General features: G+C 43.7%; 1 pseudogene; it reads right to left on the reverse strand.

Moving 5' to 3' along the window:
• Positions 1-179: 179 nt before the first annotated feature.
• Positions 180-14,320, reverse strand: LOC115180168 (store-operated calcium entry regulator STIMATE-like; annotated as a pseudogene).
• Between the last annotated feature and the right edge of the window lie 970 nt (positions 14,321-15,290).

A 15,290-nucleotide genomic window follows, 5' to 3' on the forward strand; every position in this document is an offset into this window, starting at 1 on the left:
CACAGCGGTGTACTACTCCACGTCCCGCTCAGGTGTCTGTCATCGAGCTCAGGGGCCACCGGGCTGACCTAAGCCACCAAAGGAATTTAACACCTGTGTTTGTTTTTTTATACAATTTTACTTTAAATTATTATAATACAAACAGTGACAACAGTTAAGACAAATAAGACATTTTTCTCGTATCATAAATGAATCATGAATATATTATAGCAACATGGCACTTTCAAGTGGATATCCATTAAACATTCTATTTCAGTCACAATTAAAAATAATGTTTCCACAAACATGATGGACTGGAGCAACGCTAAATAAAAAAGATATTATAGATAATTTTTTTACAGTGAATAATTAGCATAAATGCAAACAGTGTAGTGGCACAGGTCCTCACAGTAGCTGTTCTATACATTTGAGGTCACATGAAATGACAGTCCCACAATCAGAATCTTTCACATCACTAAGACATTAAATGGTTCCAGGAACATCATTCAATTAATACAAAAATGGCAGTACTGTATTTTCATGTTCAAGTTAACAGCTCAATGATTGAGAAATGTGATCTATAAGAATGAACATACAATTGTAAACTGAACACTATTTTGGTATCTCGGGTAATCTCCGAATTGACCGTGATCATTTCTGGGATACCACTTGGAAATCTCCCATGACTACATGTTTAACCACAAGTAATATGAATACAGTAAAATATGTCAAATAGACAAAAGAAATAAGAAAATACATTAGAACATTCAAAATCACAAAGCTCTTTAGATCATATTAGAAACATTGCAAAGATTTGGATAAATCCAAATCAATCCCAAATGGACATCCATGAGGAATATAAAATTATCTGGTCCATTTTCCACATAGAATACCATTTTCCACCTTGTTAAACATCCTCTGGAGAGTGTGAAGAACTGTTCCAGACTAGACCACTACAGTCCAACTCAGATAAAACATTTCCAACTTCAAGGTCCAACTCCTCCGGCTGAGTTACAATAGTCTGACAACTGATATGAGTGGACGTGATAGGTGAAATCCATATGATTGAAACTATCCAGCCCTTCCACTTGTTAGTGGCGAAGGAGGAAAGGACACTAGTAGTGGATTCTACTAAATACTACAGGTCCAAAACGTATTTAATAACAGACCATTAGATGCTGTATGTCGAGGTTTGAACTAAGCAGTTATCTGTATGATGAAGGAAAACAGAGGAGATTGTACTGACACCTTACCGCTACTCTTCAGAAGTACGGTATGTCAAGGAGCTCTTTGGACATCAACAAACACCCTTTTCACAAAACCCCCCCGTGAGAGAGGACAGATTTACTCTTTCATCATCATCACTGCACTCTCTAATTATCTCCATTACGAGACACTTTATAGCCCCACCAAGCTTGTTGTTTTGGTAAACAGGGAATGCAAGGGCGAAGGACTTTTTTCCCCCTCCATCGTAAAGCATAGTTAATATAACATTCAACATCCTCATAACAGCCAAGTCATCATCAAAGACATCATTGGGATGTGTACAATGAAAAAAAGCAAATGCGTGTGATTTGGAAGGAGCGTACATTCACACACCCGTGCTCGCGTTTGTGTGTGGCGCGGGTCAGCGTGTGTGTCAGGGTCTTGTAGAGAAGGATACCAGAGCTACACCTCCACCCAGCTAGGTATTATGCCCACTACTGGGAGGCTAGAGTGGGACCCTCCTCGGATCCATTGTTGACCTATCCTCCTCCTCAGGGTCTGTGTCGACGGGCAACGGGACCTGGATATGAGGGAGAAACACGTCAGGGAACAGATACACAAACATACAGACATCGTCACACAGATACGTGAGCAGCTGTCGGCCAGGACGAGCTGATCTGTCCAGGTCTGGTGTGCTGTTATTTCCAACCCAAGGCTATAAAATTCCACTTTATTCCCAGTCTGGAATTTTGTCCAGACCACTGCTTCACCATATATCATCATCACAACATAGTGGAATTCCAGAACCTCATACGCTTTATGGAAAGGCTTTTATGGCATAATAAACCACCATATTACATTCAGAAAGTATTCAGACCCCTTGACTTTTTACACATTTTGTTACGTTACAGCCTTATTCTAAAAATGGATTAAATAAAAAAAATACCAAATCAATCTACACACAATACCAAAAAATGTCTGCAGCATTGAAGGTCCCCAAGAACACGGTTGCCGCCGTCATTCTTAAATGGAAGTAGTTTGGAACCACCAAGACTCTTCCTAAAGCTGTCCGCTCGGCCAAACTGAGCAATCGGGGGAGAAGGGCCTTGGTCAGGGAGGTGACCAAGAACCCGATGGTCACTCTGACATAGCTCCATAGTTCCTCTGTTGAGGTAGGAGAACCTTCCAAAAGGACAACCATCTCTGCAGCACTCCACCAATCATGCCTTTATGGTAGAGTGGCCAGACGGAAACCACTCCTCAGTAAAAGGCACGACAGCCCGCTTGGAGTTTGCCAAAAAGGCCACTAAAGGACTCTCAGACCATGAGAAACAAGTATCTCTGGTCTGATGAAACCAAGACTGAACTCTTTGGCCTGAATGCCAAGCGTCACGTCTGGAGGAAACCTGGCACCATCCCTACGGTGAAGCATGGTGGTGGCAGCATCATGCTGTGGGATGTTTTTCAGCGGCAGGGATTGGGTGACTAGTCAGGATCGAGGGAAAGACGAACGGAGCAAAGTACAGAGAGATCCTTGATGAAAACCTGCTCCAGAGCGCTCAGGACTGGGGCGAAAGTTCCCCTTCCAACAGGACAACGACCCTAAGCACACAGCGAAGACAACGCAGGAGTGGCTTCGGGACAAGTCTCTGAATGTCCTTGAATGGCCCAGCCAGAGCCCGGACTTGAACCCAATGGAACATCTCTGGAGAGACCTGAAAATAGCTGTGCAGTGACGCTCCCCATCCAACCTGACAGAGCTTGAGAGAATCTGTGGAGAAGAAATGGGAGAAACTTCCTAAATACAGGTGTGCCAAGATTGTAGCGTCATACACAAGAAGACTCGAGGCTGTAATCAAAAAGTACTGAGTAAAGAGTCTGAATATTTCTGTTATTCTATTTTTAATACATTTGCAAAAAAATCTAAACTTCTTTGCTTTGTCATTATGGGGTATTGTGTGTAGATTGATTTAAACAAATTCCATCATCAATTTTAGAATAAGGCTGTAATTTAACAAAATGTGGAAAAAGTCAAGCTATCCGAATACTTTTCAAATGCTGGATACAGAGACATCTTGAATGAGATTATGGTAGTGTGTGCATGCACGCAATACAGAAACATCTTGGATGAGATTATTGTAATGGAAGAAGCAGAGGCAGAAAGGGGGCTTGCCCAGCCTTCCTCTCTCACCGATATGAGGCCAATCCCAAATAAATAATCTTCATTCAGATACTGTACACTCAGACCAAGATGTCTATCGATGTTATGTCTGTGTTTCATCCCATAAGGAAACAGGTCGGTGATGTTAGGGCGTTTAACTAGTCAGTTTGACAGCATACACCAGAAAGGCCATAACAGCTCTAAAATAACTAAATGTTTGGCTGTTTATGATAAAAGTAAACAGCCTTCTCTGAACACCATATGGTCACAGCTGACCATGGGTGAAATCATTCTCCAACACTATCCTACAGACCATGTCGGGAACTGAAATCAAACTCATTGCACACACACTATTGACCAACCAAACTCCAACAGCTCTCCCTAATCAATGGCCTCCTCTCTACCATGGACATAGTTCTCTCCCTCTTTCTTCTCCTCCTCCACTCCGATCTGCTTTCCATAACATCACTGAATGGAAATTAATTCCAAATGTCACTTTTATTCCCGGGATGAAGGGATGATTTGTTGCTGCTTGGCAGAGTACCAGGGACGAGGAGGGAGAGAGAGCAACACTGCCAGTCTGTCATAATCATTGTGACTCCAGAGAGAGGGTGAGAGAGAGAGAGGACAGAGCGAGAGAGAGGAGAGTGTACAGTAACACATTGACTGCTGTGTAGGAGGTCAATTCTCTCTGATTCCCCAACACAGGAAGCTTCTGTCGACAGTCTCACTACTCCAATATACAGTACATGGTTTCCCACTCAAATAGACCAACACTATACACCCACTGGAGACAGTTAACTAATATCATAATGACATCACTATTCACCACATACTGTTCTCTCACCAAATACAATTCTCACAATGGATCCAACGAAACAAGGTGATCACACACTTACGGTAGACTACAATCTCAACAGATTAGGAGCAACTCTACAACATGAAATAACACAGAAGACACTTGACTCAACGACGTGACAACTGGCAGGCCGATCTAGTGCCATCCATCACTCGTGTCTTGCCAAACAAGGAATGTCAATAACATTGCTATGATACTCATATTTTCCAGAACAACAGGGACAAGTAAGACATTGACTCAATTCCACACGGCACAATCCAACTCGGATAACTGACCCACAGAGAAACACCACCACAAATTGTCGGGTGAAAACAAAGAGAGAAACAAAAATGGAGAGAAAGGGGGAGAGGAGAAGGGGGATTTTCCATGACTTAGTCTTTCCTTGACAGTAACTGTGGGCCAGTTGCCCTTTAGACCGACCCAGAGAGCAGTGTGTGTGTGTGTGTGTGTTTGTAGGGGGGAAGCCCACATAAAACAGGTGCAGACAGGCTAAATCACTGTGACAAACCTCTCTCACACATCCTGTTTCTTTTCTTTCTCAACAAACACACATCTTTAGCCAGTGTCCCATTGGGATGTGGAGTGTTACGGTGATGTTTGGTGGGAAAGTCTCTTTTATGCCCATGGGCTTTAATGTTGTATCATCAAACGGCGTCCCTTCATGATCCCACAGAGCAGTAGCACTCAGATCTGCAGTCCCCTCTTATGGTTAACTGTAGGGCTGACGGCAATTATTTGACTGGTCGATTGTTTGGCCGATAGGCTGTTGCTCAACTAACATATTTTAGTCGAGCAGTAGCAAATATACACTACATGACCAAAAGTATGTGGACACCTGCTAGTCAAACATCTCATTTCAAAATCATGGGCATTAATATGGAGTTGGTCCTCCCTTTGCAGCTATAACAGCCTCCTCTCTGCTGGGAAGACTTTCCACTAGATGTTGGAACATAGCTACGTGGATTTGCTTCCATTCAGCCACAAGAGCATTAGTGAGGTCGGGCACTGACGTTGGGCGATTAGGCTTGGCTCGCTATGTTTATGATGTTTATGGTTAGGTACAGTCGTGCAACGATTGTGCTTTTTTCGCAAATGCGCTTTTGTTAAATCATCCCCCGTTTGGCGAAGTTGGCTGTCTTTGTTAGGAAGAAATAGTCTTCACAGTTCGCAACGAGCCAGGCGGCCCAAACTGCTGCTTATACCCTGACTCTGTTGCACAGAACACAAGAGAAATGACACAATTTCCCTAGTTAAAAGAAATTCATGTTAGCTGGCAATATTAACTAAATATGCAGGTTTAAAAATATATACTTGTGTATTGATTTTACGAAAGGCGTTGATGTTTATGGTTAGGTACACATTGGTGCAACGACAGTGCTTTTTTCGCGAATGCGCTTGTTAAATCACCCGTTTGGCGAAGTAGGCTATGATTCAATGATAAATTAACAGGCACCGCATCGATTATATGCAACGCAGCACAAGCTAGATAAACTAGTAATATCATCAACCATGTGTAGTTAACTAGTGATTATGTTAAGATTGATGTTTTTTTATAAGATACGTTTAATGCTAGCTAGCACCTTACCTTGGCTCCTTGCTGCACTCGCGTAACAGGTAGTCAGCCTGCCATGCAGTCTCCTCGTGGAGTGCAATGTAATCGGCCATGATCGGTGTCCAAAAATGCCGATTACCGATTGTTATGAAAACTTGAAATCGGCCCTAATTTATCAGACATTCCGAGTAATCGGTCGACCTCTATTGAGGATATGATAGTATTTCTGATTGGCTTAATACACAACCACTAATGAGCTGTAGAGCTTCTCAAGGTAATGTGTTCTTCACTTCAAACAGAAAGCAAACAAAGTATGTTTTTACATCCATTGAAAATGACAATTCCTCAATGTATTTAAAAAAATCTTTCCAGCTCTCTCCCTTTCAATAACGAGTCAGCGTGAAAGGGAAATATGTCATGCTCTGATCCAGTGGAAACATAAAATAGGCCAAACTGATTTCTTCTTATCCCTTACGCAAATAGCCTACAGCTGTGTTTGTCCCGAGCTCACTAGCATGGACAACTTTGAGGGCCCGAGATATTTTATACAATGTTGCAAGGAGTTTCAGGCCAGACCCAAGTAAATAGTTGATACAATTTTTCAACGTTCACTGCAGACAGGTCATGAGTAGCCAATGTGTTTAATAGGATATTTATTTTCATCAGGACATTTTCTACCTGCAGGCAGCAATGTTTTTATTTGTTGGTTTTATAGGCTATTTTTATATAGTTGGAAATGGCAATATAAGTTACATTTTAGGTTTGTATCATTTTCATCTGATTAACCACATGACAATGATTTTGAGGTACGAAGATGTTTTTATAAATGAAACTGTTCCACAAAAAATGTGCATATGAAAACTATAACTGACACGCAGATCGGTAGAAATGGTAAGATAAATGGTCATTCCACATAAGAAATGTTGCCGACTCCTTGTGTAGCCTATTACCAGCAACTTCAGGAGAGTAACGGCAGAATCTGGAAAAACCATTAGGAGCGGGAGGAGGTGAAGTTTTTCTTCTGGTTATCTTGATCTCTGACCTCTTCAGTCATTTGTGCCTTATTTCATCAAACGGTGAGCTTAAAGCATCAGACAAGCTCAATGCATATAGTTGATTTTATTAAAACACATAGGGTGTTTCTATATATATGAGAGAGAGAAAAACACACGTTTTAAAATTTTGACCAATCGATGGGTCTTTCAGTCGACCAATTTTTTTTTTTGTCAGTGACATCTCTAGTTAACTGACTCTCACCTGTGACTCGTCGCCAGTAACCCACGGCGCCGTGGAGTTGACCTTGGTCGAGGGGGTCACAGGAGTCGTCCAGGCTCTTGTACTTGTACTTCCTCATCAGACTGTCCACCACCCAGAACACGATGGACTACAGAGGGTCACACAGAGAACAAACTCAGTCAGTACAACTGGTGCAGTGGTGGACGCAGAATGGCCATGTAATGTACAATCAGTGTAGCCTAGTAAGCCTACATACTGCATTCTGTAAACTTCATGCAGGTTTTCTATCCAAAAATACAAGCTTTATGCACTGTCTGGAATACTAACCTCAGCAAAAAAGAAACATTCCTTTTTCAGGACCCTGTCTTTCAAAGATAATTCGTAAAAATCCAAATAACTTCACAGATCTTCATTGTAAAGGGTTTAACCAATGTTTCCCATGCTTGTTCAATGAACCACAAACAATTAATGAACATGCACCTGTAGAACGGCCGTTAAGACACAGCTTACAGACGGAAGGTTATTAAGGTCACAGTTATGAAAACTTAGGACACTAAAGAGGCCTTTCTACTGACTCTGAAAAACACCAAAAGAAAGATGCCCAGGGTCCCTGCTCATCTGTGTGAACATGCCTTAGGCATGCTGCAAGGAGGCATGAGGACTGCAGATGTGGCCAGGGCAATAAATTGCAATGTCCGTATTGTGAGATGCCTAAGACAGCGGTACAGGGAGACAGGATGGACAGCTGATCATCCTTGCAGTGGCAGACCACATGTAACAACACCTGCACAGGATCAGAACATCGGAACATCACCCCTGCGGGACAGGTACAGGATGGCAGCAACAAATGCCCGAGTTACACCAGGAACGCACAATCCCTCCATCAGTGCTCAGACTGTCTACAATAGGCTGAGAGAGGCTGGACGGAGGGCTTGTAGGCCTGTTGTAAGGCAGGTCCTCACCAGACATCACCGGCAACAATGTCGCCTATGGGCACAAACCCACCGTCGCTGGACCCGACAGGACTGGCAAAAAGTGCTCTTCACTGACGAGTTGCGGTTTTGTCTCACCAGGGGTGATTGTCGGATTCGCGTTTATCATCGAAGGAATGAGCATTACACCAAGGCCTGTACTCTTGAGCGGGATCGATTTGGAGGTGAAGGGTCCGTCATGGTCTGGGGCGGTGTGTCACAGCATCATCGGACTGAGCTTGTTGTCATTGCAGGCAATCTCAACACTGTGTGTTACAGGGAAGACATCATCCTACCTCATGTGGTACCCTTCCTGCAGGCTCATCCTGACATGACCCTCCAGCATGACAATGCCACCAGCCATACTGCTCGTTCTGTGCGGGATTTCCTGCAAGACAGGAATGTCAGTGTTCTGCCATGGCCACCAAAGAGCCCGGATCTCAATCCCATTGAGCACGTCTGGAATCTGTTGGATCGGAGGGTGAGGGCTAGGGCCATTCCCCCCAGAAATGTCCGGGAACTTGCAGGTGACTTGGTGGAAGAGTGGGGTAACATCTCACAGCAAAAACTGGCAAATCTGGTGCAGTCCATGAGGAGGAGATGCACTGCAGTACTTAATGCAGCTGGTGGCCACACCAGATACTGACTGTTACTTTTGATTTTGACCCCCCCTTTGTTCAGGGACACATTATTCCATTTCTGTTAGTCACATGTCTGTGGAACTTGTTCAGTTTATGTCTCAGTTGTTGAATGTTATGTTTATACAAATATTTACACATGTTAAGTTTGCTGAAAATAAACAGTTGACAGTGAGAGGATGTTTCTTTTTTTGCTGAGTTTACATATACCACAGGAGGTTGGTGGTACCTTAATTGGGAAGGACGGCTCATAGTAATGGCTGGAATGGAATGAATAGAACAGTATCAGAAAACACATGGTTTCCATTCACTCCATTCCAGCCATTATTATGAGCCATCCTCCCCTCAGCAGCCTCCTCTGACATATACACAACATTATGCAGTGTTATTGCAGGTTGGTTGAGACTCACGTTGACAATGACGGGCACGATGAGCATGACCAACACAAGGTCCACCTGTGGGTTAGGGATGTAGTCCAGCAACACAGACTGCAGCTGGAACAGCAGCGCGCAGAGAAACAGCATCACAACACACACTTTCAATTTGTGCAGGGCAAAATATCAGACGCGTTGCACAAAAGACAATAACATTTAGATCGTCAATATTGTTCACTGTAATAGAAAGAGCATCTCTTTGGCTTTCTACTGTGGAACATGTGTGAGATTGGAGCTAATGTGATGATTATGTGGTATTCACCATGTCAGAGAGAGAAAAAAGCTCAAAGTATTCTATTTGTCTGGAATGAGCTACAGTATGTTAATGGGTTCCTGTTAGACGCGTAGCCCCCCCCCCCCCCCGGTCGCCTTCCTCCCTGAGAAAAAGCCCCAGTGTCCAAAAGAAATATGTGTACTGAAAAAAACTAAACGACCCTCTTCAAGTGAGGAGCAGTGAACAGAGCAACAACGACCATAAAACACAAAGAAGGTTTGAGCAGGAGATCCACAGCCTCAAACAAATAACCAACCAAACAAATTGTCTAAAGACTCTAGTCCCAGGGGGCCGAATGATATTCTTTTGGCTGAAGGTCAATGTTCCCATTCTGTTCAAAGGACAACTCTTTCTCTTTGTTCTCTCCAAAACCTTTCATCCTCCCTTTCTTTTTCAGCCTTGACTTTGTTGACTTCAAATTGTCACCAGGGATTTCAAACACAGAACCGAGAAGAAAGAACATGATTGACACTTCCGCTCTCTCCCTCGAGTGGGTAGAGTCTCTCAGTTCTCTCAGGATCTGGGTTAGCCCATGTCCCTGGAGCAGGTGGTTGTGAGTACTGTAGGCCTACTCACGTTGGTCCATCCGGGAATGAGCAGTACCAAGCTGACTACACTCTTCTCCAGGACCATGATGAGAAGGTAGACACCACACTGACCGAGCCACGCTGCGGCCTGGGGAGGGTCACCTGGTCAGACAGAACAGACCATTCCTTAATGACCACACAGTGATCACACTGCAACCACATACACTGACCAACGGACTCAGATCATCACCTAGGGAAGATCAGCCATAAAGAGGATGACACCAGACTGCCACAACCACACATTGACCCCATAGAGGCATTCATACACACAGACAAGCACCCACAAACTCAGTGTGCTGGTCTAAACACGTCCCAAGTGTACTATTTGCATCTCGCTGTCATCTCAGTGTACACAGACAGGAACATGTCTCTGTCATTAACCAACACTCTACACCTGGGAACACAGCAGAGAGAAACAGACGAGAGAGACAGACGAGAGACACAGACAGCGAGACCGAGAGACAAAGAGACAGAGAGAAGTGAGACAGCGGAGAGAAAGGTATATGAGAGAAACAGACGAGAGAGACAGACGAGAGACCGAGAGACAAAGAGACAGAGGGAGAAGTGAGACAGTGGAGAGAAGGGTATATGAGAGAAACAGACGAGAGAGACAGACGAGAGACCGAGAGACAAAGAGACAGAGGGAGAAGTGAGACAGCGGAGGAGAAGGGTATATGAGAGAAACAGACGAGAGAGACAGACGAGAGACCGAGAGACAAAGAGACAGAGGGAGAAGTGAGACAGCGGAGAGAAGGGTATATGAGAGAAACAGACGAGAGAGACAGACGAGAGACCGAGAGACAAAGAGACAGAGGGAGAAGTGAGACAGCGGAGAGAAGGGTATATGAGAGAAACAGACGAGAGAGACAGACGAGAGACCGAGAGACAAAGAGACAGAGGGAGAAGTGAGACAGTGGAGAGAAGGGTATATGAGAGACACAGCATGTGGTTGTTGTTCAGCTCTTTAAGAGGGACAGAGTGGATTTGTAACTAACTCTACACAAACAGCTAAATGTTTTACTATTTGTTTAGTTTTCAGGACCAATAGTTATGACAGAGGGACAGTATTTGTAGCAGGCTTTTGGGGGAAAGGTCCCCACACAGAGAGAGAGAGCGACACAGATCGGATGGAAACTAAAGCCCACTAAAACATTTGGCCAGTGGTCATGGCACAGCTGCATTTACAATCCGGTGGATCATAATAATCAATGGAAAAAAAGAACATGAAACAGAACCAAGCGCAGATACAGTAGAAAATGACTTTGTGGAATACGGTAGATTAACAGGCTGACGGAGCGAGTGCCGCAATCGGAGGATGTTTTTCATGCAATATTCTCATGAGCCTACAGCGGCCTCCTGTGGTGAAAGGAAGAAGTGTCAACCTTCCTGAACTTTTCTGAAAATGAACTGGCACAACCCTCTCCAACGACACAGTCACAGAACAGTAGCTGTCTGTGCTTTGGTCAACCTCCAAACATTTGACACAACCTAAACAGATGTCTAGGAGACTCACCGTATTCTCCAAAGGTGAGCAGTGTGAACTGCTTGTACTCCACGATCCTGGAGACAACCTTGACCCCCGCCCAGATGACCAGCACGCCTAGCGTGGCATCGAGTAGGAAGTTAATCAGATACCTGTGGAAATCCACCAGGAAGTGAGTCAGTGATTTGACATGGGGCAGCAGGTAGCCTAGCGGTTAGAGTGTTGGGCCAGAAACCGAAAGTTCAGTGGTTGGAATTCCCGAGCCGACAAGGTGCAAAATCTGCCATTGTGTCCTTGAGCAAGGCACTTATCACTTAATTTGCATTAGGGCTAGCATACTACTATGGTTGACCGTGTAAAACAACACATTTCACTGCACCTGTCTGCTGTATGTCACAATAGAACATTTTATGTATCATAATGATTGGTTGAGGCTTCAGATTGGAAGGTTTTTTCTGCCAACCTGTCCAATCACAGCTATGGACTCACAGGGAACAGGGGTCCATTTCTGTGAGGTTGGAGAGGAACACGTTGGCGAAGTGGATGAAAGGAGCGTCAATGGCCTGCTTGGACATGTCGTAAAACCTGTAGAGATGAGATGGGGTGAAATGTAGGATGGCCATCACCATGGTGACTTGTAATAGCCAGATATATAAGTCAAGCAACAAACATTGACATCTCTAAATCTAATAGAATCTTTGATCCTCGGCATGTGATCAACCGATGGTCTCTCACTGTTCTTCCCTGGGGGGTTTGATACAGTCTCTGATAAGAAATAGAAATAAAAACACCGTCTCTTACCAGATCCTCCATGGGTCTTCTGAATCCCTACGGCTCACAGAATCCGCTTCACTGTAGAGAGAGATGGAGAGACGCAGTGCAGAGGAGAGAAAGAGAGAGAGGAGAGAGAGAGAGGAGAGAGAAGAGAGATTGAGAGACCAGTGAAGCAGAGACGAGGAGGAGAGAGGAGAGAGGGAGAGAGAGAGAGAGAGAGGAGGAGAGATGGAGAGACCCGTGAGAGAGATGAGAGGAGAGGATTAGAGAGAGAGAGAGAGGAGAGAGGAGAGCAGAGGAGAGGAGGGAGATGAGAGAGAAGTGAGAGAGGAGGAGAGGAGAGAGAGACGAGAGAGGAGACAGAGAGGAGAGGAGAGATGGAGAGAGAGAGAGAGAGAGAGGAGGAGAGGAGGGAGAAGGTGGAGAGGAGAGGAGAGAGAGAGGGAGAGAGAGGAGGAGAGTGTGAGAGAGGGGAGGAGAGGAGAGGAGAGGAGAGAGAGAGAGAGAGGGAGAGGAAGAGAGAGAGAGGAGAGGAGAGAGAGAGAGAGAGAGAGAGAGAGAGAGAGAGGAGAGAGAGAGAGAGAGAGGAGAGATGAGAGAGACGCCGTGAGAGAGGAGAGAGAGAGAGAGAGAGAGAGAGAGAGAGAGACAGCCATAGAAGAGTGAAAAATCCTATCTTTGTGAATGTACATGACCTCTGTGGGTCCAGGAGAGATGGATAAAGAATGGAACAAGTCAGAACCACATGCTCCCTCAGTCCACCCATCCCCATCAGGACACTGGTAGCTCAGGGCTACATGTCTTACAGGAACCCACTGTTCCTCTCTCCCCATCTAACACAAGGTCTGAGTGTGTGACTGTTCACATACCAACATCATGTTGTGGCTGCAGCTTGACTCATTATCAACCAAAAACTATCTGAAGGTTAGAATGCAAAGCCAGAATTGGTGCCTGGCATAAAATGATAGCAACTGTATCCAAGAACTCTGGCATGCAAAAGGTGGGGCCAGTGGTCTGTCAATGGGAGGAAGTCCCCAAAATAGCCAAGAGGAAGAGGACTCTAAACAAAGATGGATGCATCTTGGCAAGCGGAGGAGAGGCATTGAGATGGACAGGGTAGCTCTGCAGTGCATACCAGTGCAGCGCTTGGCTGAGTAGACCCTTGATTTTCAGCAGTATATTAACAGACTTGGGTACTCTGTCTGACGCAGTACTTACACGCACACACAGCTAAATACTGATCTTCTTACTAATAAGTACTGCGAGGAGGTCAAAGCTATTTGATCCTCCACTCTCCTTTAGAGTCTGACCCCTTTCTGTCATAAATCCCTCTGTTGTAAAGTACATGACTACAAAATGTCATCTCACTGTAGATAGAGATATAGACAGCCTATTCTCTTATATTCAAAAAGGCATGGATGTATTCTGTAGGATTTTATGACCACCCTCTCAAAATAGTTTGCTCCATCATAGACCATAAACGTTCAGCCCTGTCTTGAGGAGGCATTTCAACAATAAGAATAATACAAATGAAATGGGTTTATAGATTGTTTACCAGTAGTTTATCGTTGAAGGATAGTTTATGAATATACAATAGTCTAATAGTTATAGGAAACATTCGAGATCGTTTACATTTGTGTTGATGGGCCACTGATGATATATGGCTACGCATGTCGCTGAATATTTAAAACTTAGCACATAAAAAGGATATGGGAAACATTCTTATAATAGACTATTTAAATGGAATTATAATATAATTATATATTTATTATCAGCCTTATAAAGTGGAACAGCAGCCTATCGGATAGAAACGTCAAATAGCATAAACAAACAAACTGCCACGTGCTCCCAGATGGAGAGTAAGTGGATACCACAGCAGTGGATACCAGAGCAGCTCTTGGCTGAGTAGACCCTTGATTTTCCCTTTAAAAGTGATTTCTAAGTATTTTATTTTAAACATGATCTGCTATTTCGAAACAATAAGTTATCCTATACAATTATACTCACCCATCAATTATACATTATTACGTTCTCTTCTGAAAGATACTCACCCATCAATGTGCTGAAGGCAACTATGGCCAGCAACCCTTGAATCAAGACTCCGAATCTGTTTGTCAAAGCCCCGTTATCGCATCCCTGAGGGTTCTCCTTCGTAATGTCTGACATATTCGAAATCTCCAAAACCGCATTATTAAACAGTCTTTTGACCAGAAAAACACCATTGTATCCGTAAATGTCCATGTCGACTTTAAAAACACCCGAAGCAGACCAAGGACAGGGGGAACTTCCCCTGTTGTTCGCGATGAGAAATCCAGGAGCCTTCCAATCTCAAGAAAAAACTAAACGAATTTGCCATGCTATCACTGCTCAATGTCTCTCTCGCCAAGTTAATGCAAAAGTATTTTGCGGGAGAAAAAAAGTAACCGAAAATTAAAGTTAGGGACAGGGTTAAATGTTCTACTCCATATCAACTGCAAAATACGGGATTCTGACGTCACCTCCTGCTGTTGAATTCCGTGGATCTGCGCGAGCTCAGGCGGTCTTTGTTCCGTTTGTTAATTGCGGTCACGCGCTCCTGTCTCGGCAGTAGGGGGCCATCCAATGTCCCAAGCGCCATTTGAAATGCTCTTTAACAGTTACCACGTTCTAATCACATGTATAGAGTTTAGGCTATAATTTCATCTAAATGGACGACCTTTGTTATATGAATGATCTACAATACAGCAGTCAGATGATGTGTTCTACACATGATGAGAGATAACAATAGTGGATTTAACACTAAGCGTCGACTCAGTCATTTTGACTCCATATTAATTACATGTAAATGTTTCTGCCATTTTTAAACTAATGCCTAAATAAGTCTATTTACCGCATACATTTGTTTTTAGAATGTCGATTTCAGAAACAGAATTTGTGTTAAATCCAGTTTTAAAATGACATGTATTTCTTTCTTCCGCTCATTCACCGCCAGTCATTCACCAGCAGTCAGCCTGCTTAGCTGATGATGGCCCATCTAAACTACACATAAACTATATTGAAAATAATTTCACAAATATAATAATAGATTTAGCCTAAAGACAATATTAAATTGACAATAGTGTGATGGTTAAAAATATTGTCAATTGTCAAATTGAAA

This window comes from Salmo trutta, chromosome 40 (assembly GCF_901001165.1).
Source record: "Salmo trutta chromosome 40, fSalTru1.1, whole genome shotgun sequence".
Classification (NCBI taxonomy): Eukaryota; Metazoa; Chordata; class Actinopteri; order Salmoniformes; family Salmonidae; genus Salmo; species Salmo trutta.